This window comes from Triticum dicoccoides, chromosome 7B (genome assembly GCF_002162155.2).
Source record: "Triticum dicoccoides isolate Atlit2015 ecotype Zavitan chromosome 7B, WEW_v2.0, whole genome shotgun sequence".
Classification (NCBI taxonomy): domain Eukaryota; kingdom Viridiplantae; phylum Streptophyta; class Magnoliopsida; order Poales; family Poaceae; genus Triticum; species Triticum dicoccoides.
Genome location: NC_041393.1, coordinates 561,862,361 through 561,883,852, shown reverse-complemented (window position 1 = coordinate 561,883,852; position 21,492 = coordinate 561,862,361).

Here is a 21,492-nt window from a genome sequence, read left to right as displayed (position 1 = left end):
CGACGTCAACTCTTTCTGCCGACGACTCAGGTATACCGAACCCCAATTCAAAATTTGGCAGCTGCGGCCCGGATAGCGGAGTCGATCCAGCCCTCTCAATCAAAGGCTGGCAGAGGCTTGATGCAATTAAGGGATTTTCTCCGAGCAGCGGGAGATCAGAATTCAGCCGTATCATAGTCGCGCAATAGGATTCACAGTCGATCCGTCGCTGCGAATACTGTTCAGTCGGCTCACAGCCCCAGATCGCCTCCGCGACGTGAGGGGCATGGGGGTCGGCGTGATCCATATGATGACCGATTCGATCGCGATGATCAGCGTCGACTGCTCACTCCTCCCCCAAGGGGTGGGTCTCACGTCCCTCGGCAACAAGATGACAGACGCCAGCACAGTGTTGGCCGAAGAGCTCCGGTCGACCCCAGGGAACCAGGCTTTGATGCGAGATTCATTATCGTGCAAGGTCTGGTCGACCGGAACAGAGCTCACCGTGAAGGCCATGACAGAGACGCGCCCATCAGCAGCAGGGTTCATGTTTCAGGGCCAGAGTGTTTTAGCAGAGCCATCAGGGCCGCAGTGATCCCTCCCAACTTTAGGTTGGCGACTGGGGTGAGTAAGTTCACCGGTGAGCCCGATACTTGGCTTGAGGACTACCGAGTGGCTGTTCAGATTGGTGGTGGCAACGATGAGGTGGCCATGAAACACCTACCACTCATGCTAGAGGTCTCGGCTAGAGCTTGGCTGAATCAACTGGCGCCTAGCAGCATTTACACTTGAGAGGATCTCGCCCGAGTGTTTGTCAGGACATTCGAAGGAACTTGCAAACGACCAGCGGGATTGACCGAGCTGCAAGTTTGCGTGCAAACGTCGAATGAGACCTTGAGATATTACATCCAGAGGTGGATCACGTTGCATCATACAGTGGAAAATGTATCTGATCACCAAGCAGTATGTGCCTTCAAGGAAGGTGTTAATAACAGAGAATTGAGTTTGAAGTTTGGTCGGACCGGAGACATGACCCTGAGTCGAATGATGGTGATCACCACCAAATATGCCAATGGTGAAGAAGAAGATTGACTCCGGAGTGGTAAATACAAGCCAAGCCAGTCGGAAAAAGGAAATTCCAGTCGGAAGCAGAAACGGAAAGCCGAACCCGCTGCTCCTGGAGAAGCCTTGGCCGTGACTCAGGGCAAGTTCAAAGGGAAACCCAAAGGATCTTGGAACCCCAAGAAAGTGAAAGACAAAGAAGGAAACGACGTGATGGACTTGCCATGCCATATCCACACGAAAAAAGATGAAGAGGGTAACTTCATCTACCCAAAGCATACCACTCGTCAGTGCCGGCTCTTAATCTAGCAGTTTCAAGGAAAACAGTCCAAGGATAAGGAGAAGGAGTCGGACAAGACTAAGGACAAAGAGGGCAGTGATGAAGAATATCCCCATGTCAATTCCACTCTGATGATTTTTGCTGATGTTGAGAGCAAAAGTCGACTGAAAGTTATCAACCGTGAGGTGAATATGGTTGCTCCTGCAACGCCCAGTTATCTGAAATGGTCTCAGACTGCCATCACATTCAACCAGTACGATCATCCGACGCACATAGCCACCCCTGGGAGGCAAGCTTTGGTGGTCGACCCCGTCGTCGAAGGCACTCGACTGACTAAGGTACTGATGGATGGCAGCAGTGGATTGAATATACTGTATGCGGAGACGCTAAAGGGAATGGGCATTCCGATGTCCAGACTCAGTTCCAGCAACATGGGTTTCCATGGAGTCATACCTGGGAAGAAAGCTGAGTCACTCGGCCAAATAGCCCTCGATGTGGTCTTCAGCGATTCGAAGCATTTCCGCAAAGAAAAGTTAACATTTGAAGTCGTGGATTTCCAGAGCGCTTATCACGCCATTTTAGGCAGACCAGCCTACGCTCGATTCATGGCTCGACCATGTTACATATACCTCAAGTTGAAGATGCCTGGTCCCAAAGGGGTGATCACCATCACTGGCAATCGGAAAAAGGCAGAAGAGTGCTTTCAGAAAGGCTCGAAGATCGCTGATGCTCAGATGTCGGTGGTAGAACTACAGGGATATCAGAAAATGCAGACCCGAGTGATTTGTTGCGAGCCAAGAAGCCTGCCACAGAATCAGCGTTCCAGTAGTCTCGTGAGACCAAGCCGGTTCATATCCACCTGACCGACCCCAATGTTGCTCCGACTCATATCTCCACAACACTCGACTCTAAATAGGAAGAAGCGCTCATCTAGTTCCTCCGTGAGAACTGGGACATCTTTGCATGGAAGCCTGCTGACATGCCGGGTGTCCCCAGGGGGCTGGCTGAGCACCGCCTACGAGTCGACCCAAAGATGAAACCTGTGAAGGAGCATCTTCGACGGTCCGCCATCCAAACGAGAAAGGCCATTGGCGAAGAGGTAGCTCGGCTCCTGGCAGCGGAGTTTATCTGAGAGATTTACCACTCCGAGTGGCTCGCCAATGTTGTCATGGTCCCCAAGAAGGACAAGTCATTTCGCATGTGCATTGATTTCAAACATATCAATCGGGCCTGCCCGAAAGATCATTTTCCTCTCCCTCGCATCGACCAAATTGTCAACTCGACTGCGGGATGTGAGAGATTGTCTTTTTTAGACGCCTATTCCGGGTACCATCAGATCCGTCTGTACGGACCCGATGAGATCAAAACAGCTTTCATCACTCCATTCGGGTGCTTCTGCTATGTCACCATGCCATTCGGCCTCAAGAATGCCGGAGCCACGTTCATGAGGATGATTCAAAAGTGTTTACTCACTCAGATCAGTCGGAATGTGGAAGCGTACATGGATGATATTGTGGTCAAGTCACGAAAGGGTTCCGACCTGTTGACTGACCTCGCTGAAACATTTGCCAATCTCAGGAGATATGATATCAAGCTTAATCCATCAAAATGCACATTAGGAGTTCCTGGTGGAAAGTTACTCGGTTTTCTCGTTTTAGAGCGAGGAATCGATGCTAATCCGGAAAAAGTTGGCACCATCCTCTGAATGAAACGCCCTGTGCGTGTACACGATGTCCAGAAGCTTACTGGATGCTTGGACGCATTAAGTCAATTCATCTCTCGCCTCGGTGAAAAGGCATTGCCTCTTTACCGACTGATGAAGAAGTCAGACAAGTTCGAGTGGACTCCAGAAGCTGATGCAGCGTTCATCGAGCTAAAAGCTCTGCTCTCCACCCAGCCGGTGCTTGCTGCTCCAATCAGCAAAGAGCCTCTGTTCCTTTACATTGCAGCCACAGGACAAGTCGTCAGTACAGTACTTACGGTCGGGCGGGAAGAAGAAGGGAAAGCCTTCAAAGTTCAACACCCAGTATATTATCTTTCGGAAGTGTTAACCCCATCGAAGCAAAGATACCCTCACTATCAGAAGCTTGTGTATGGAATCTACATGACCACGAAGAAAGTTGCTCATTATTTCTCTGATCATTCCATTACAGTCGTTAGCGACGCCCCACTGTCAGAGATTCTGCACAATAGAGATGCAAGTGGTCGAGTGGCGAAATGGGCAATTGGACTCCTTCCCCTTGATATCAAATTTGAGGTAAAGAAAGCCATTAAGTCCCAAGCAATAGCAGATTTCCTTGCCGAGTGGATTGAACAACAACAGCCGACTCAAGTTCACTCGGAGCATTGGACCATGTTCTTTGATGGCTCTAAAATGTTAAATGGTTCCGGTGCTAGGGTAGTTTTGGTTTCCCCTCGAGGAGATAAGCCCAGATATGTGCTCCAGATCCACTTTGATTCCTCCAATAATGAAGCAGAATACGAGGCGCTTTTATATGGGTTGCGCATGGCCATTTCACTCGGCATCCGTCGCCTGATGGTTTATGGCGACTCAGATTTGGTGGTCAATCAGGTGATGAAGGAGTGGGACGTTAGAAGCCTAGCCATGACTGGATACTGTAATGCAGTGAGAAAGCTTGAGAAGAAATTTGAGGGGTTAGAGCTCCATCATATACCCCGACTGAAGAATCAAGCGGCTGATGATTTGGCAAAGATAGGCTCCAAGAGAGAAGCTATTCCCAGTGACGTGTTCTTGGAGCACATCCACACTCCATCAGTTAAAGAAGATCCTTTTACCGAAGAAGCTCCGCAATCTAAGAGTGCCACGGATCTGACTGTAGTTGAAATTCTGGCAGTGGTCGACCTGATCATGGAAGTGTTGGTGATCACTCCCGATTGGACAGTGTCGTATATCGCGTATATCTTAAGGAAAGAGCTCCCAGAGGATGAAGAAGAGGCTCGACAGATCGTCCACCGATCTAAAGCCTTTACCGTGATAAGGGGATAGGTGTACAGAGAAAGCGCGACTGGAGTTGGTCAGAAATGCATAACGCCGGAAGAAGGTCGAATAATCCTTGACGACATCTACTCGGGGACCTGTGGCCATCATGCGTCCTCTCGGAGCATTGTAGCCAAAGCATACCGAGCCGGATTTTACTAGCCAAGAGCGAATGAAATGGCAAAGGAGATAGTCGACAAGTGCGAGGGATGTTAATTTTACTCCAATATGTCACACAAGCCCGCCTCGGCTATAAAGACCATACCACTCGTCTGGCCCTTCGCTGTATGGGGGTTGGATATGGTTGGACCCCTGAGGACAGGCAGAAGCAGGTACACCCATGTGTTGGTAGCAGTTGACAAGTTCATCAAGTGGATTGAAGCTAAACCCATCAAGAACCTCGATGCCGGCACCGCTGTCAGCTTCGTCAGAGAGTTGATATTCAGATACGGAGTCCCACACAGTATCATCACTGACAACGGGTCAAACTTTGATTCCGAGGATTCAGAGTGTTTTGCACATCTCAGGGCACACGAGTCGACTATGCTTCAGTCGCTCATCCTCAGTCGAATGGATAGGCAGAATGAGCAAATGGCTTGATTCTCAAAGGGTTGAAACCCCGTTTGATGCGTGACCTCAAGCATGCAGCTGGTGCATGGGTCGACGAGCTTCCGTCTGTGATTTGGGGGTTAAGGACCACGCCTAACCGGTCGACTAGGAGAACTCCGTTCTTCTTGGTCTAAGGAGCTGAAGCGGTCTTGCCAAGCGACCTGCTTCACAACGCTCCCTGAGTCGAGCTTTACACCGAGTCTGAAGCAGAACAAGCCCGGCAGGACGCAGTCGACCTTCTAGAGGAAGAAAGGGAGATGGCTTCGACCATTTACCAACAAGACTTGCGTCGCTTCCACGCCAAAAATGTAAGGAGTCGAGCCTTCCAGGAAGGAGATCTGGTTCTCCGAGTGCATCAGCAAAAACCACACAAGCTCGCTCCTTCTTGGGAAGGCCCCTCCATCGTCACCAAGGTTCTCCACAATGGAGCATACCGTCTTTACAATGTAGAGCACCAGATCGACGAGCCCCGAGCTTGGAATGCGGAGCTTCTCTGCCCATTTTATACTTAAGTATTCACTCGGATGGGTTGTAATAAAAGTACTTCTGTAGTTTATTTATCAAAGACAAGAGCTTTATAATTTTCCCAGTAATTGTCGTTACTTTTGTCCGCATAAAGCAATCCCCCAGTGGGTGGCTTGGCTGCGAATCCGATTCGCCTAAGTCTGTAAAACAAAATCCTTACCGAGTGGTGAGCCAGCCTCCCACTCGGGGGCTTAGCTGCGAATCCGTTTCGCCTAAGTTTAAACAAATCCTACCGAGTGGTAAGCCAGCCTTCCACTCGGAGGCTTAGCTGCAGTACAAGTACTCGCCTAAGTTAAACAAAATCCTACCGAGTGGTAAGCCAGCCTTCCACTCAGAGGCTTAGCTGCAGTACAAGTACTCGCCTAAGTTAAACAAAATCCTACCGAGTGGTAAGCCAGCCTTCCACTCGGAGGCTTAGCTGCAGTACAAGTACTCGCCTAAGTTAAACAAAATCCTACCGAGTGGTAAGTCAGCCTTCCACTCGGAGGCTTAGCTGCAGTCCAAGTACTCGCCTGAGTTTAAACAAAATCCTACAGAGTGGAGAGCCAACCTCCCACTCGGAGGCCTAGCTGCAGCATTGCGCTCGCCTAAGTTCAAATACAACGTGCGCTACACAAGGAGGATGAGGTGCAGGTCGACAACTACCCTCTCCTTCCGAGCTACGCCATAAATACAACGTGCGCTCTGCAAGGAGGACGAGGTGCAGGTCGACTGCTACCCTCTCCTTCCAAGCTACGCCACAAATACAATGTGCGCTTTGCAAGGAGGACAAGGTGCAGGTCGACTGTTACCTCCTTCTCCAGAGGTACGCCACGAAAATCCTACCGAGTGGAGAGCAGACCTTCCACTCGGGGGCTTAGCTGCGGCCCAGTGCTTGCCTAAGTTTTTGAAAATCCTATCGAGTGGAGAGCAGACCTCCCACTCGGGGGCTTAGCTGCGGCCCAGTCCTTGCCTAAGTTTTTGAAAATCCTACCGAGTGGAGAGCAGACCTCCCACTCGGGGGCTTAGCTGCGGCCCAGTGCTTGCCTAAGTTTTTGAAAATCCTACCGAGTGGAGAGCAGACCTCCCACTCGGGGGCTTAGCTGCGGCCCAGTGCTCGCCTAAGTTTTTGAAAATCCTACCGAGTGGAGAGCAGACCTCCCACTCGGGGGCTTAGCTGCGGCCCAGTGCTCGCCTAAGTTTTTGAAAATCCTACCGAGTGGAGAGCAGACCTCCCACTCGGGGGCTTAGCTGCAGCCCAGTGCTCTCCGAAGTTTTTTGAAAATCCTACCGAGTGGAGAGCAGACCTCCCACTCGGGGGCTTAGCTGCAGCCCAGTGCTCGCCTAAGTATGACAAAGCACGAGTCGATTGCAATATGTGCTTCATCCTTACCTGCAAAAGGCATTTCAAACAACAACATGTAGACCAAGCAAAAGACAATGTTCATTTGGAGGCAGACGCAAACGTATTCAACGTCAAATTCAAGATCAGATAACGTCTTGCGGAACCAGAAGTGCTCGGGCTCTAAGCCCGTTAAAGTTTATCGGTTACAAAAACCACTCGGCATACTGAGGCAAATTTAAAGCATCGAACATAGAAGTTTTTTACCCCTCCTGTGGAGGGCTGGAAGGCGCAACGAACTCATCCAGGTCAATTCCATCAGCGATCCGAGTGGCAGCAGCGATGAAGGTCTCCATGAAGGATCGGAAGTCATGCTTCTTGGTATTGGCCACCTTGAGAGCTGCCAGCTTGTCCTCCCGCGCGTCCTTGCAATGAACACGGACCAGAGATAGAGCAACGTCAGCACCGCACCTGGCAGAAGACTTCTTCCATTCTTGCACTCGGCTTGGAACTTCATTCAGTCGAGTCATCAGAGACTCGAGGTCGTTGTGACGCCCGGGTAATCAAGCTACAGTAACCCTCTGGTAATGATGCCACGTCACCTCGATTATTGTTGATAATCTCGCGTTAGTTCAGAACCGATTCAAATTCAAATCTGAATTAAAGTTAAAACAATTAAAGTTTTCAAAAGTCAAAACTAAATTGTTCCTAACGTGTCAAAAAAAAACCCGTAACAAACGTTGGTGAAGAAATCATATTCTAATAAAAAACTTAAATGCATTTAATAAACTAGAACAGCGATAAAACAATTATCTAAAATGCTTTTAAAATAATAAGCACATGCAATACACTTTATTTAAAGTGCCAAAATATCTGGGGCTGTGACCTATTTAATAACACCAAATTAGTTGTCGCTCCTAAATATTTTAAAACTAAAATAAAAAAACTGAAAAGAAATAGAAAAACAAAAAAGAAGAAGGGAAAAGAAAACAAACCCCCCCAGTGGGCCACAAACCAGCTGGCCTCTGCGCCAACCAGGCCGGCCCAGCCGGCGCCTATAGCCCCCCTGGGGCGACCGAACCCTAGCTACCCGATCCCCACTCCCCCACTTCCCCCCTCTCGCTCTCCCTCCCCTCTCGATCCAAATCGGGGGCGCGACCCCGCGACACTCCCGACGACGCCTCCGTTGCCGATCGCCGACCCCATCGCGTCGCTGCTTGCCTCCTGGACTCCCCCTCGCCCTCCTCTCCTTCGCGCGACACCCGCCAGATGCTGCGGCCTCGCCTGTTGACCCGACGCCGTCGCCCGTCATCACCACCACCCCGTCGTCAACCGTCGTCGCCCCGAGCTCCGGCGCCTCCCCGACTCCTCCTCGCGCACACTATTGCACACCTGCAGGGCCCGGTGAGGCCCCTCCTCTGCTTTCCCCCTCTTATTTCCCTCCCGTCACAGTAGGTCGCCCCCGCCGTCACGCCCGAGCTCCCGAGGAGCTCGCGGTTGCCGCGCCCGTGTAACCCGCCGTCGTGCACTGGTCGCACCTCCCCTGACCTGCTAGCTCCCGCCACGGTCTCTCCCCTTGCCGTATGCACGCACGCCGTGGTGGCCGGCTCGCCCCCCCAGCTGCAGCGGCTCCTGCCCGTGCGTGTGCGCCGCCGCGCCCACACCACGCCGCAATCCCTGCCTCCGCCCGTTCTCGACGAGCCCCGCGTTGGGCCGCTACGCACCCGTGCGGCTGCGTGCGCTGTGCCTCTGGCCACCGGCGCATTGTCGCCGGCCTCCGCCTCGCACCCGGGTGGGTTCGGTCTCCGCCCGGGCAGCGCCTGTGCCCGTTGCGCCCGAACCCGCTAACACCAACGCCCGTTAAGGTCCCTAGGGCCTATGACATGTGGGGCCCATGCCCCGGAACTTTATTTAAAAAAAGAATTAAAAATAAATAAATAAATAATAATTACATTAATTAATTAATCAATAAGTGAATTAATTAAGTTAATTAATCATGTTTAATTAAGCTAATTAACCAGTTAGTTTAATTAAATAGTACTTAGTTTAACTAAGGCCTAATTAACCTAAACAGAGTATGACAGGTGTGTCCCACTGGACCCACATGTCAGTTTGACCCAGTCAACTCTGTTGACTACTGACGTCAGCATGACATCATGCTGATGTCATTAATTCATTTTCGAATTAATTTAAATAATTAATTAAATACTAGAAATTAATAATATCTTCAGAAAATCATATCTTTTAATCCGTAACTCGGATTAAAATACTTTCTACATGAAAGTTGCTCAGAACGACGAGACGAATCCGGGTACGCAGCCCTTTTGTCAGCCACACATCCCTAGCATAGCAAACACGCAACTTTTCCCCTCCGATTCATCTGTCTGAAAACGCGAAACACCGGGAATACTTTCCCAGATGTTTCCCCCTTTCGCCGGTATCACATAATACCGCGTTAGGACATACCTAGCACCGCGTATTGCCGCGTCTTGCTTTGTGTTGCATTTGATTGCTCTGTTATTTATTGTGTTCCCCCTCCGTTAATCCTTTCCGGTAGACTCCGAGACCGCTGCCAATGTCCGTGTGTCCGACTACATCGAAGATGACCCCCTCCTTGCCAGAGCAACCAGGCAAGCCCCCCCTTTGATCACCAGATATCGCCTACTCTTTTCTCTATACTGCTTGCATTAGAGTAGTGTAGCATGTTACTGCTTTCCGTTATTCCTATCCTGATGCATAGCCTATCCTTGCTACTACTGTTGTTACCATTACCTGCTATCCTACTGCTTAGTATAGGATGCTAGTGTTCCATCAGTGGCCCTACACTCTTGTCCGTCTGCCATGCTATACTACTGGGCCGTGATCACTTCGGGAGGTGATCACGGGCATATACGATATACTTTACACAGTTACATTACCTGTGATACTGTTCGGAGATGGGGGCTGAAGGGGCAGGTGGCTCCATCCCGGTAGAGGTGGGCCTGGGTTCCCGATGGCCCCCGACTGTTACTTTGTGGCGGAGCGGCAGGGCAGGTTGAGACCACCTAGGAGACAGGTGGGCCTGGCCTTGGTCGGCGTTCGCGGATATTTAACACGCTTAACGAGATCTTGGTATTTGATCTGAGTTGGCTACGAGCCTATACGCACTAACCATCTACGCGGGAGTAGTTATGGGTATCCCGGCGTCATGGTATCAGCCGAAGCCTTCTTGACGTTAGCGACTGAGTGGCGCGCGCCGGGTTGGACTGCGTTAACGCAACTTCCTTTGTAATGGAGGTTGCTAGGTCTGCTCACCGGTCGCGTATGCAACGTGCAGGTGTGCTAAGGGCGATGGGCCCAGACCCCTGTGCACTTAGGTTTAGACCGGCGTGCTGACCTCTCTGTTGTGCCTAGGTGGGGCTGCGACGTGTTGATCTTCCGCGGCCGGGCATGACCCAGGAAAGTGTGTCCGGCCAAATGGGATCAAGCGTGTTGGGTAAGTTGGTGCACCCCTGCAGGGAAGTTAATCTATTCGAATAGCCGTGATCTTCGGTAACAGGACGACTTGGAGTTGTACCTTGACCTTATGACAACTAGAACCAGATACTTAATAAAACACACCCTTCCAAGTTCCACAGACAACCCGGTGATCGCTTTTCCACAGGGCGACGAGGGGAGGATCGCCGGGTAGGATTATGCTACTGCGATGCTACTGGAGATGCTACTTGGAGATGCTACTTGGGGGACTTCAATCTACTCTCTTCTACATGCTGCAAGACGGAGGCTGCCAGAAGCGTAGTCTTCGACAGGATTAGCTATCCCCCTCTTATTCTGGCATTCTGCAGTTCAGTCCACCGATATGGCCCTTTACACATATACCCATGCATATGTAGTGTAGCTCCTTGCTTGCGAGTACTTTGGATGAGTACTCACAGTTGCTTTTCTCCCTCTTTTCCCCTTTCCCTTCTACCTGGTTGTTGCAACCAGATGCTGGAGCCCTGGAGCCAGACGCCACCATCGACGATGATTCCTACTACACTGGAGGTGCCTACTACTACGTGCAGGCCGCTGACGACGACCAAGAGTAGTTAGGAGGATCCCAGGCAGGAGGCCTGTGCCTCTTTCGATCTGTATCCCAGTTTGTGCTAGCCATCTTTTGGCAACTTGTTTAACTTATGTCTGTACTCAGATATTGTTGCTTCCGCTGTCTCGTCTATGATCGAGCACTTGTATTCGAGCCCCCGAGGCCCCTGGCTTGTATTATGATGCTTGTATGACTTATTTATGTTTTAGAGTTGTGTTGTGATATCTTCTCGTGAGTCCTTGATCTTGATCGTACACATTTGCGTGCATGATTAGTGTACGATTGAATCGGGGGCGTCACAAGTTGGTATCAGAGCCGACTGCCTGTAGGAACCCCCCTTTCCAACTCCTTGGTCAAAGTTGAGTCTAGTCGATGAAAATTGTTTTACTAACTTGGTTGTGCGGCCCATGGGCCCACGTCGCCAATTGGGTGGTATTAGGATCTTTTACTCCTCGTCTATACTCTGGGACTCTGATCTCTCTTCTATTCGGGTTTAATGAGTTTAACTAAATCTAACATTAGGATCTTGTGATCACTTTCACCCGGAGAGCCCCTTATTACCGATGATCGTTGGCTGCACCAGAAGATTTTGAAGATACTCTCTGATGTTCTCTCGAGACTCTGTGTCCGTCGCTTTTGCAATCCCCTACCACCGATACATCCCTATGGATAAATGCTTACACATGTCCTTCTTACTTTCAGTCCCAGCTGCTCTTGTTATTACAAGATGCATCGAATTATTCTTTGACTTTTAAGAATCTCTTGAGCCTTATGCCTTACAAATCTTTGCCGCATGAATACCCCTATGGATAATTCCTCGCACTTATCGAGTATCCGCTCATTCCCAATTGTTCATGTGTTTCATAAAATTCTTCGAAATACTACTCGATCTTACGAAAATCCTCAACATGCTATTGCTCTTGAAATTCTTGCTTGCTTGCATTATGGTTAATCCCATAAGTCTAGTAATCTTATTGGCATCCTTTGTCACTATTATTTTGAGTACATTAATTCGATATGTTGCGAATGCTCGCAATCATCAAGCAATAGAATTCTTCCCTTCAGCCCAGACGTCACTCCGGACATGAGCTGGTTCTGGACCAAACTAATTGTCGTCAATTGTGCCTCTGGTCTATCCAACTTATCCATCCTTGATCAGAGTGTCTGCTTCTGATCCCTTGTTTTGGAAATCACAATTCCTTTGTTATCTAAGCATCGAATTATTCAGATGTTCTATAATCTGATGCCCGTGCATTCTTTCTCCCTCTGATTGAGTATCGATACTCACATCAGCTCCGTTGTGGATCGCCCGATCCATTGTTGGATTTCATCCGACATTGTCCTTCATAATTAATCATCTTGTGAGTTCTTTCTCCGGTACATAATGCCTTTGGTAAATTGTATCCTCTCCTTTTGCCAACCATGCTCTGCTTTCGAGCTGGTGTTAATTACTCTTGAAGCTTGTGGTATATGTTCCTAAGATGCCCTGATGGGTTGAACCTATGCCTTCCTTACTATGTGCGAACTCGGAAGTTTTCACGGGTCATACTCATCTGGTATTTCACCAGGTAAAACTTTCAACACTAATGCCATTATCAAAACGAGAAGTGAATGTAAGGTTATGCTTTGGAGAAGTGGGAGTCGACCTTGAACTTTGTGTTCATGCCCATGGACCCGAGGTGGAACTTATCATGGAAGCTTCTCGTAGTAATAATAATCCCCTTGTTATAACTTCTTCTCTTATCTATGCTTGGTCCTTTGCGACCGTGGTTTCGACCATATTGTTCTTCTTTGATCCCATTTCTTGGACAAGTTTAAGTGCTTGCCTTCTGCAAATGATTTCACTTGTCCAACCTCTATCCCGCTCTACCCTTGAGTATACTCTCTAGTACTGCGGGAATATCATGAAACTACATAACTCCTTATGGGTTCTTCATCAACTGTTATTTCTCACCGATTCCAATTTTCCTGGGTTCTGGGTTGTCGTCAACCGAGAACACTGATAAGTGAATCAATTCCGCACTTCGATTCGATAACTTTAAGTATTCTTCATTGCTTATGAGTTTATTAATCTTTCAAGTCATTGCTAGCCTGATCGGCTATATCATTATCGTGCAACTTTTAACTGTGCTACCTGGCCCCTCTTTCCGGAGCACGGATTTAGATGATAAGCAAATCTTCCGTGATCTTCCTCGTCATATCATTTCTCCTTGAACAGACTTGATTTTGAGTTTGTGTCGTACCCATGGTTCCAATAACCTTTCGCTTCATCATTCCTTTGACTCGATGTCGTCGCTGATTGATTACATCTTCATGAAATCTCTCGACAAATGTGTCGTGATCATCATCAACCTTATGAGCTCTTCCAGGATATCAATTGAATTCATGATGAGAAATACCATCCTTGCCCTCGCTGATTTGTGTTGTCATCGACCACTTTATTGCCTTCCCACCAACACAAGCTTGTTCGTGTTTGGTGTTATACCTTGAGTTCCTTGCTATCCAGCAATTGTTCTTCTTTACCTTGGAACATTACCATATCTTATGTCCTCAATGTTGTGAGAATTTCACCACCTTTGGAGAATTCTTGATACAAGTGATACTTATCACCATCACCATTCTTTTCTTGGTCACCGTGTTATTTCTAACCACCGACAAATGGACTGTGATGTGTAATTCCAAAATTTCTAGCAACCCTATTGCTTTGAAGTTAATGGTCGTCCGTTCATTCTTAGTCTATTGATTATTGAATCACCATTCCGACATTTGTCGTGCAACCCAACCCATATTTCGGGCGCACCTTTCAACCAATGTTTAATTATGTATGTTTTCCTCGAGCATACCTCACTATAACATTTGATCTGAAAAGGGTTATCTCCTTGTTCAGATAATCGTGGAAATCCATCTTTTGAGATCTCAATGGAATGTCGCTGAGTCCATCAGCCACATCCTCATTCTCTCCTTGACTTAATGATGAACTCTTGTTTCGGAACTCGCTTCCATAGTTCAGTTCCCAAGAATCTTACAATGTCATCTCGACAATTTGTGTTGCACCTTTTCTTCACAGACATCCTGAGTCTGAGTTATCCTGACACCAATTGGATCTGAATCTCGGTCAGATATGGTGGTTGGGACAACTTTCCAGGAGTTATGATGTTGGTCCTTTGATGACCCGGTAATATGATGTCATGTCTAGCACCCCCCCCTCGGCTGGAGGACCTGTCATTATAATTTCTTTTGCAAAGATAACCATTCTTCTTGGAGAGAATTGTAAGACTTATTTTATAAGTTGCTCCTGACGGATCATTTGCGTATCCAAAGACTGACCCTTGATTGAAACACCATATCATTGCTACCTCGAAGCATGACTATGATACCCCGCTCATCAACAAGAACATTGGAGGCGCGATGCTAAATGTTTCGTGGTCAGATATCCAAACACCGTTGTATGGGTAACATCTGGATTAATCACTGCCTCTTTATTTGAATGGTTGGGTACTTGCTCTCCTACCCTGTATGTCATGTTAGGCTTGTATATGGGAAGGATATACTCCTAATAGTTGTGTGTAATCACAATTTTCCTTTCCATTGTTCTGTTTAATCTGATAATCACGTTTTCCTTTCCATTCTTTTGTTTAACCTTTCCTGTAATCTGACTTAACTGACCAGAGATAATTCCCTGCTTCGGTAAGCACCTTGTTGTACCACTCTGTCTGTAAGACCCTGTTACTATTGTTGATGACATCCCGATAACCACCGATGGACGAGAACTTTGCCTATTGGTCCGCCTCGTTCAATGAGCAGGAAATGGTTCTCTTCATCCCTTGCCCTTGGTATCACTGTTGTTGCCGACATAACTGACAGGCTACCCTCTGACATACCTTGCTTGCATGATCACGCAAGACGTCTTCACCATCCCTACTTTTAACCCACATGGTGGGCCCATAACCCACAGTTCCACAGGATCAAAACCTGACTCTCCTGTACACCCCCTGTTCCCAAGGTTGTTCCTCGCGCGTGGCCTCGCATGTAATTCACGAGCCACCTTCAGGTCTGATATCGGACACAATACTTATTCCCGTTGCTTTGACACTTTCACGCCCTATAACAGGCATCGAACGATTGCCTGCCCGCTCGAAACTTCCTAGGATACCTCCTTACTTTGCTCTCTATATTTTCTTAAGTTTCGATTCGAGAGTTACTTTCCGCCACCTTCCTCGATGTTGTCGACCCTATAGTCAACCTTGCCGAGGTCCGTTCTCCCAGAATGCCCACCCTTTATTCTTTCGTAAGTATGATGGAGTTCCTGAAGAAAGGACGCTAACTTCAACATGATGACCTGAAGCAGAGAAATGAAGACATCAACGAAAGGGATCAACCTCTTCGAAAGAGCAACCAAAGACGAGAAGACCCGTTAGAATTTCGTAACCTGAATTTTCCCCTTAGTCCCCCTCTTAAATCTCGGGATGAGATTTCTTGTAGTGGAGGAGAATTGTGACGCCCGGGTAATCAAGCTACAGTAACCCTCTGGTAATGATGCCACGTCACCTCGATTATTGTTGATAATCTCGCGTTAGTTCAGAACCGATTCAAATTCAAATCTGAATTAAAGTTAAAACAATTAAAGTTTTCAAAAGTCAAAACTAAATTGTTCCTAACGTGTCAAAAAAAACCCGTAACAAATGTTGGTGAAGAAATCATATTCTAATAAAAAACTTAAATGCATTTAATAAACTAGAACAGCGATAAAACAATTATCTAAAATGCTTTTAAAATAATAAGCACATGCAATACACTTTATTTAAAGTGCCAGAATATCTGGGGCTGTGACCTATTTAATAACACCAAATTAGTTGTCGCTCCTAAATATTTTAAAACTAAGATAAAAGAAAACTGAAAAGAAATAGAAAAACAAAAAAGAAGAAGGGAAAAGAAAACAAACCCCCCCACTGGGCCACAAACCAGCTGGCCTCTGGGCCAACCAGGCCGGCCCAGCCGGCGCCTATAGCCCCCCTGGGGCGACCGAACCCTAGCTACCCGATCCCCACTCCCCCACTTCCCCCCTCTCGATCCAGATCGGGGGCGCGACCCCGCGACACTCCCGACGACGCCTCCGTTGCCGACCGCCGACCCCATCGCGTCGCTGCTTGCCTCCTGGACTCCCCGTCGCCCTCCTCTCCTTCGCGCGACACCCGCCAGACGCTGCGGCCTCGCCTGTTGACCCGACGCTGTCGCCCGTCGTCACCACCACCCCGTCGTCAACCGTCGTCGCCCCGAGCTCCGGCGCCTCCCCGACTCCTCCTTGCGCACACTATTGCACACCTGCAGGGCCCGGTGAGGCCCCTCCTTTGCTTTCCCCCACTTCTTTCCCTCCCGTCGCAGTAGGTCGCCCCCGCCGTCACGCCCGAGCTCCCGAGGAGCTCGCGGTTGTCGCGCCCGTGTAACCCGCCGTCGTGCACTGGTCACACCTCCCCTGACCTGGTAGCTCCCGCCACGGTCTCTCCCCTTGCCGTATGCACGCACGCCGTGGTGGCCGGCTCGCCCCCCCAGCTGCAGCGGCTCCTGCCCGTGCGTGTGCGCCGCCGCGCCCGCACCACGCCGCAATCCCTGCCTCCGCCCGTTCCCGACGAGCCCCACGTTGGGCCGCTACGCACCCGTGCGGCTGCGTGCGCTGTGCCTCTGGCCACCGGCGCATTGTCGCCGGCCTCCGCCTCGCACCCGGGTGGGTTCGGTCTCCGCCCGGGCAGCGCCCGTGCCCGTTGCGCCCGAACCCGCTAACACCAACGCCGCTAAGGTCCCTAGGGCCTATGACATGTGGGGCCCATGCCCCAGAACTTTATTAAAAAAAAAGAATTAAAAATAAATAAATAAATAAATAAATAATAATTACATTAATTAATTAATCAATAAGTGAATTAATTAAGTTAATTAATCATGTTTAATTAAGCTAATTAACCAGTTAGTTTAATTAAATAGTACTTAGTTTAACTAAGGCCTAATTAACCTAAACATAGTATGACAGGTGGGTCCCACTGGACCCACATGTCAGTTTGACCCAGTCAACTCTGTTGACTACTGACGTCAGCATGACATCATGCTGATGTCATTAATTCATTTTCGAATTAATTAAATACCAGAAATTAATAAAATCTTCAGAAAATCATATCTTTTAATCCGTAACTCGGATTAAAATACTTTCTACATGAAAGTTGCTCAGAACGACGAGACGAATCCGGGTACGCAGCCCGTTTGTCAGCCACACATCCCTAGCATAGCAAACACGCAACTTTTCCCTTCCGATTCATCTGTCCGAAAACGCAAAACACCGGGAATACTTTCCCGGATGTTTCCCCCTTTCGCCGGTATCACATAATACCGCGTTAGGACATACCTAGCACCGCATATTGCCGCGTCTTGCTTGGTGTTGCATTTGATTGCTCTGTTATTTATTGTGTTCCCCCTCCGTTACTCCTTTCCGGTAGACTCCGAGACCGCTGCCGATGTCCGTGTGTTCGACTACATAGAAGATGACCCCCTCCTTGCCAGAGCAACCAGGCAAGCCCCCCCTTTGATCACCAGATATCGCCTACTCTTTTCTCTATACTGCTTGCATTAGAGTAGTGTAGCATGTTACTGCTTTCCGTTATTCCTATCCTGATGCATAGCCTATCCTTGCTACTACTGTTGTTACCATTACCTGCTATCCTACTGCTTAGTATAGGATGCTAGTGTTCCATCAGTGGCCCTACACTCTTGTCCGTCTGCCATGCTATACTACTGGGCCGTGATCACTTCGGGAGGTGATCACGGGCATATACGATATACTTTACACAGTTACATTACCTGTGATACTGTTCGGAGATGGGGGCTGAAGGGGCAGGTGGCTCCATCCCGGTAGAGGTGGGCCTGGGTTCCCGACGGCCCCCGACTGTTACTTTGTGGCGGAGCGGCAGGGCAAGTTGAGACCACCTAGGAGACAGGTGGGCCTGGCCCTGGTCGGCGTTCACGGATATTTAACACGCTTAACGAGATCTTGGTATTTGATCTGAGTTGGCTACGAGCCTATACGCACTAACCATCTACGCGGGAGTAGTTATGGGTATCCCGGCGTCGTGGTATCAGCCGAAGCCTTCTTGACGTCAGCGACTGAGTGGCGCGCGTCGGGTTGGACTGCGTTAACGCAACTTCCTTTGTAATGGAGGTTGCTAGGTCTGCTCACCGGCCGCGTACGCAACGTGCAGGTGTGCTAAGGGCGATGGGCCCAGACCCCTGTGCGCTTAGGTTTAGACCGGCGTGCTGACCTCTCTGTTGTGCCTAGGTGGGGCTGCAACGTGTTGATCTTCCGCGGCCGGGCATGACCCAGGAAAGTGTGTCCGGCCAAATGGGATCAAGCGTGTTGGGTAAGTTGGTGCACCCTTGCAGGGAAGTTAATCTATTCGAATAGCCGTGATCTTCGGTAACAGGACGACTTGGAGTTGTACCTTGACCTTATGACAACTAGAACCGGATACTTAATAAAACACACCCTTCCAATGTCAGGACCCCGACTCGATGTCACGTCGATCTAGCTGGTAACACCTCATATCACTTTGCGGCCTCACGCACGGTATCCCCACGGGTGTCGTCTTACCTTTTCCCGGGACCGTTTGCGCCTTTTGGCTCACGTATATGATAGTGTCGCTAGCATCCATATGATAAAGAGCCCGGGCTGACATGACTAGTCGTAAACCCAAAGTGGCACAGACTTACGGGGACAGGCATCCATGACCCAGCTTCGAACGTGTCGGTCATCAACAAGTGGGTCCGGGCTGTAGCACTGGGCTAGCAGGACTCCGGTAAACCGGGCTGTAGCGGGCTAACAGGACTCCGGTACTCAAAGCGTGACATTTCCCAGAAGGGACAGACACAGGAACGAAGAAGGACACATGCCGGCCAGCCTAAGTGTTCCAGAGCAGTAGCAAGCTACCATGGCTCAGCGGTAACACTAGGAGACATTTCCCGGTAAGAGGGGCTACTAAAGATAAACAACTAGATAGTCAGATCCCACACATACCAAGCATTTCAACCATACACACAATATGCTCGATATGTGCAAATACAACGAAGCATCACAACATGACTCTATGACACAAGTACTTTATTTAAGGCTCAGTGAGCCATACATAACATACACAAAGATACGGGTCTCACGACCCCACATACAAGTCATACAGTCATACAAACCAGCAGCGGAATAACTTGTCTGGGTACAGACAACTAGTAAAATAAAAGAGGCTTGGAAAGCCTAGCTATACTACGTGGTCCTTCACAAGCTCAGGGTCACCACCTGGGTCTTTAGCCTATTCGTTGATGTCAACGTCTACATAGAACCCATCAGAAGGGGTTGCAGCGTCTTCTGTAAAAATGTAGATTATAGCAACATGAGTACAAAGGTACTCAGCAAGACTTACATCAGATCCTACATACATGCATAGTATCAAGAAGGGTTGGTGGAGTTATTGCAGCAAGCCAGCTTTGACTCTTGGCTAGGCTATCCTACGATACTCCAACTTGAAATGGTTTTGCGCACACGAGTCCACTATTCACCACTTCAATACACTACCGAGGATTCACCTCCGTCCTCCTACGGAGGAGCCATCCTCGGCACTCACACTTATCTTGAGGCTTTTAGTAGTTTCCATTTACTTGTCTATGAACTGTATAGGCAACCAAGTAGTCCTTTACCGCGGACGCGGCTATTCGAATAGATCATGTTAACCCTGCAGGGGGTACTTCTTCATACACGCTCTCACCACTTACCGTCGTTTACACGACATGTACTCGGCAACCTTCAAGCGGAAGCCCAACGTGGGTGTCGGCCACGACCTACCTAATCACCTAAGCCTCCAGTCCAGGTTTATCGCCTATTCAGGTTCCATCCGCAGGGAGTCCGGCCGAGGTTTCCCATACGGCCCCGAACGATGTGAACAGGGTTCCCGAGATACCTAACGGGTATTCGGTACACCCGGCCACGTACCTACCGCATCACAGCCCACCCCTACGGTCAGCGTTGTCCACGGCCTCCAGTAGGCTACAAACACCAGAAACTACTTGCAACTCCTGGACGGAGAACTAGGGTGAATAAGAAGTCGAGATGGTCCATTGGTTTCGGGCCCAATGCATGGTAGTAGCTGATTCTTAAATCACACATACAGATCTCAGTGCTTAAGGTCGGCTTCAATGAAACAACCCACCATGTACTCCTACATGGCCTCTCATCGATACCTTTACCAAATCGTGTTCACCACACCACTCTCATTACCGACATAATCATTTCACTCTAGCCCATCACCCAGATGAACCAGACCTGACACGACTCTAAGCATAGCAGGCATAGCAAGGTAGGAACAACACATACATATGGCTCAAGCAACTCCTACACATGCTAGTGGGTTTCATCTAGTTACTGTGGCAATGACAGGTCATGCAGAGGAAATGGGTTCAACTACCGTAGCACACAGCAGTTTGAATCGCGTTGTCTTAATGCAGTAAAAGAGAGCAGGAGCGAGAACATGGGATTGTATCGATATGATCAAATGGTTGGTTGCTTGCCTGATGGTTCGATGCACGGATACGGTTCTTCGTTAGGGTAATCATGGTACTCCTCGGGGACAGAACCTGTCGCAAAGGCATCGATACACAAGCATCACCAAACAATGTGCAACAATATGATGCATGCATGAAACATGGCAATATGAGTGTATTGGGCTAATGCAACTAAAGTCAGAAGGGTTTGAACAAATTTGAATCAAAGATTCAAATTCTAAATTCAAATATGCCCTTTTAAAGTGCCTTTTCTTGTTCTGCTTAAAACATCAATTTAACTTGTTTGATCATGCATGAAAATAGTACAGATGGATAGATTGGATTTTTCTGATCATTTTTCATATATGATTTGTCCAATTTGGAGTTACAGAATAAAAGTTATGAATTTTTGAAGTTTAAATAATATTCTGGAATTTCCTGATTTAGTTTAAATCCAGAAAATCAATTACTGCGTCAGCCTGACGTCAGTGTGACGTCAGCAGGTCAACGGAACTGGTCCAGGTCAAACCTGACAGTGGGTCCCGCATGTCAGGGCGATTATTTTAATTAAAACTTAATTAAAATTAATCCTGTTTAATTAACAGGGCTGGGCCCCACCTGTCATTGACTCAGGGGAGTCAACCAGGGCCCACCCGTGGTCAAAGTGGATGTCGGCTGCCGGCGTTTAGTCGCCGGCGAGCCCGACGCGGCGGCGGAAGTGGTTTTGGTCATTTCGGCCACCAGAAGGGCCGCGGAGACCACCGGAGGGAAGCTGAGGACAAACCGCAGCTCTTGGCGGAGTCCGTTGAGGTCGGGATGGCCGGAGTTGGCGCCGGCGACGACTTTGGCGGCCACCGGGGTTCGGTCGGAGGTGAACTTGGCGCTAGAGGGTTCGGTGAGGCTCGTGGAGTAGCTAGCTAGGTGCTGCGGAACTTGGTGAGTAAGATGGACACCATCTTGTGGCCGGAGGATGACCGGGAGCACGTCGGCGACGAGCTCCACGGCGGTGGGTGCGGTTGAGCTCCGGGAGGTTGCTACACGGCTCGGGAGCAAGAGCGGAAGGGAGGGAAAGATGGCTAAGCTCACAGTGA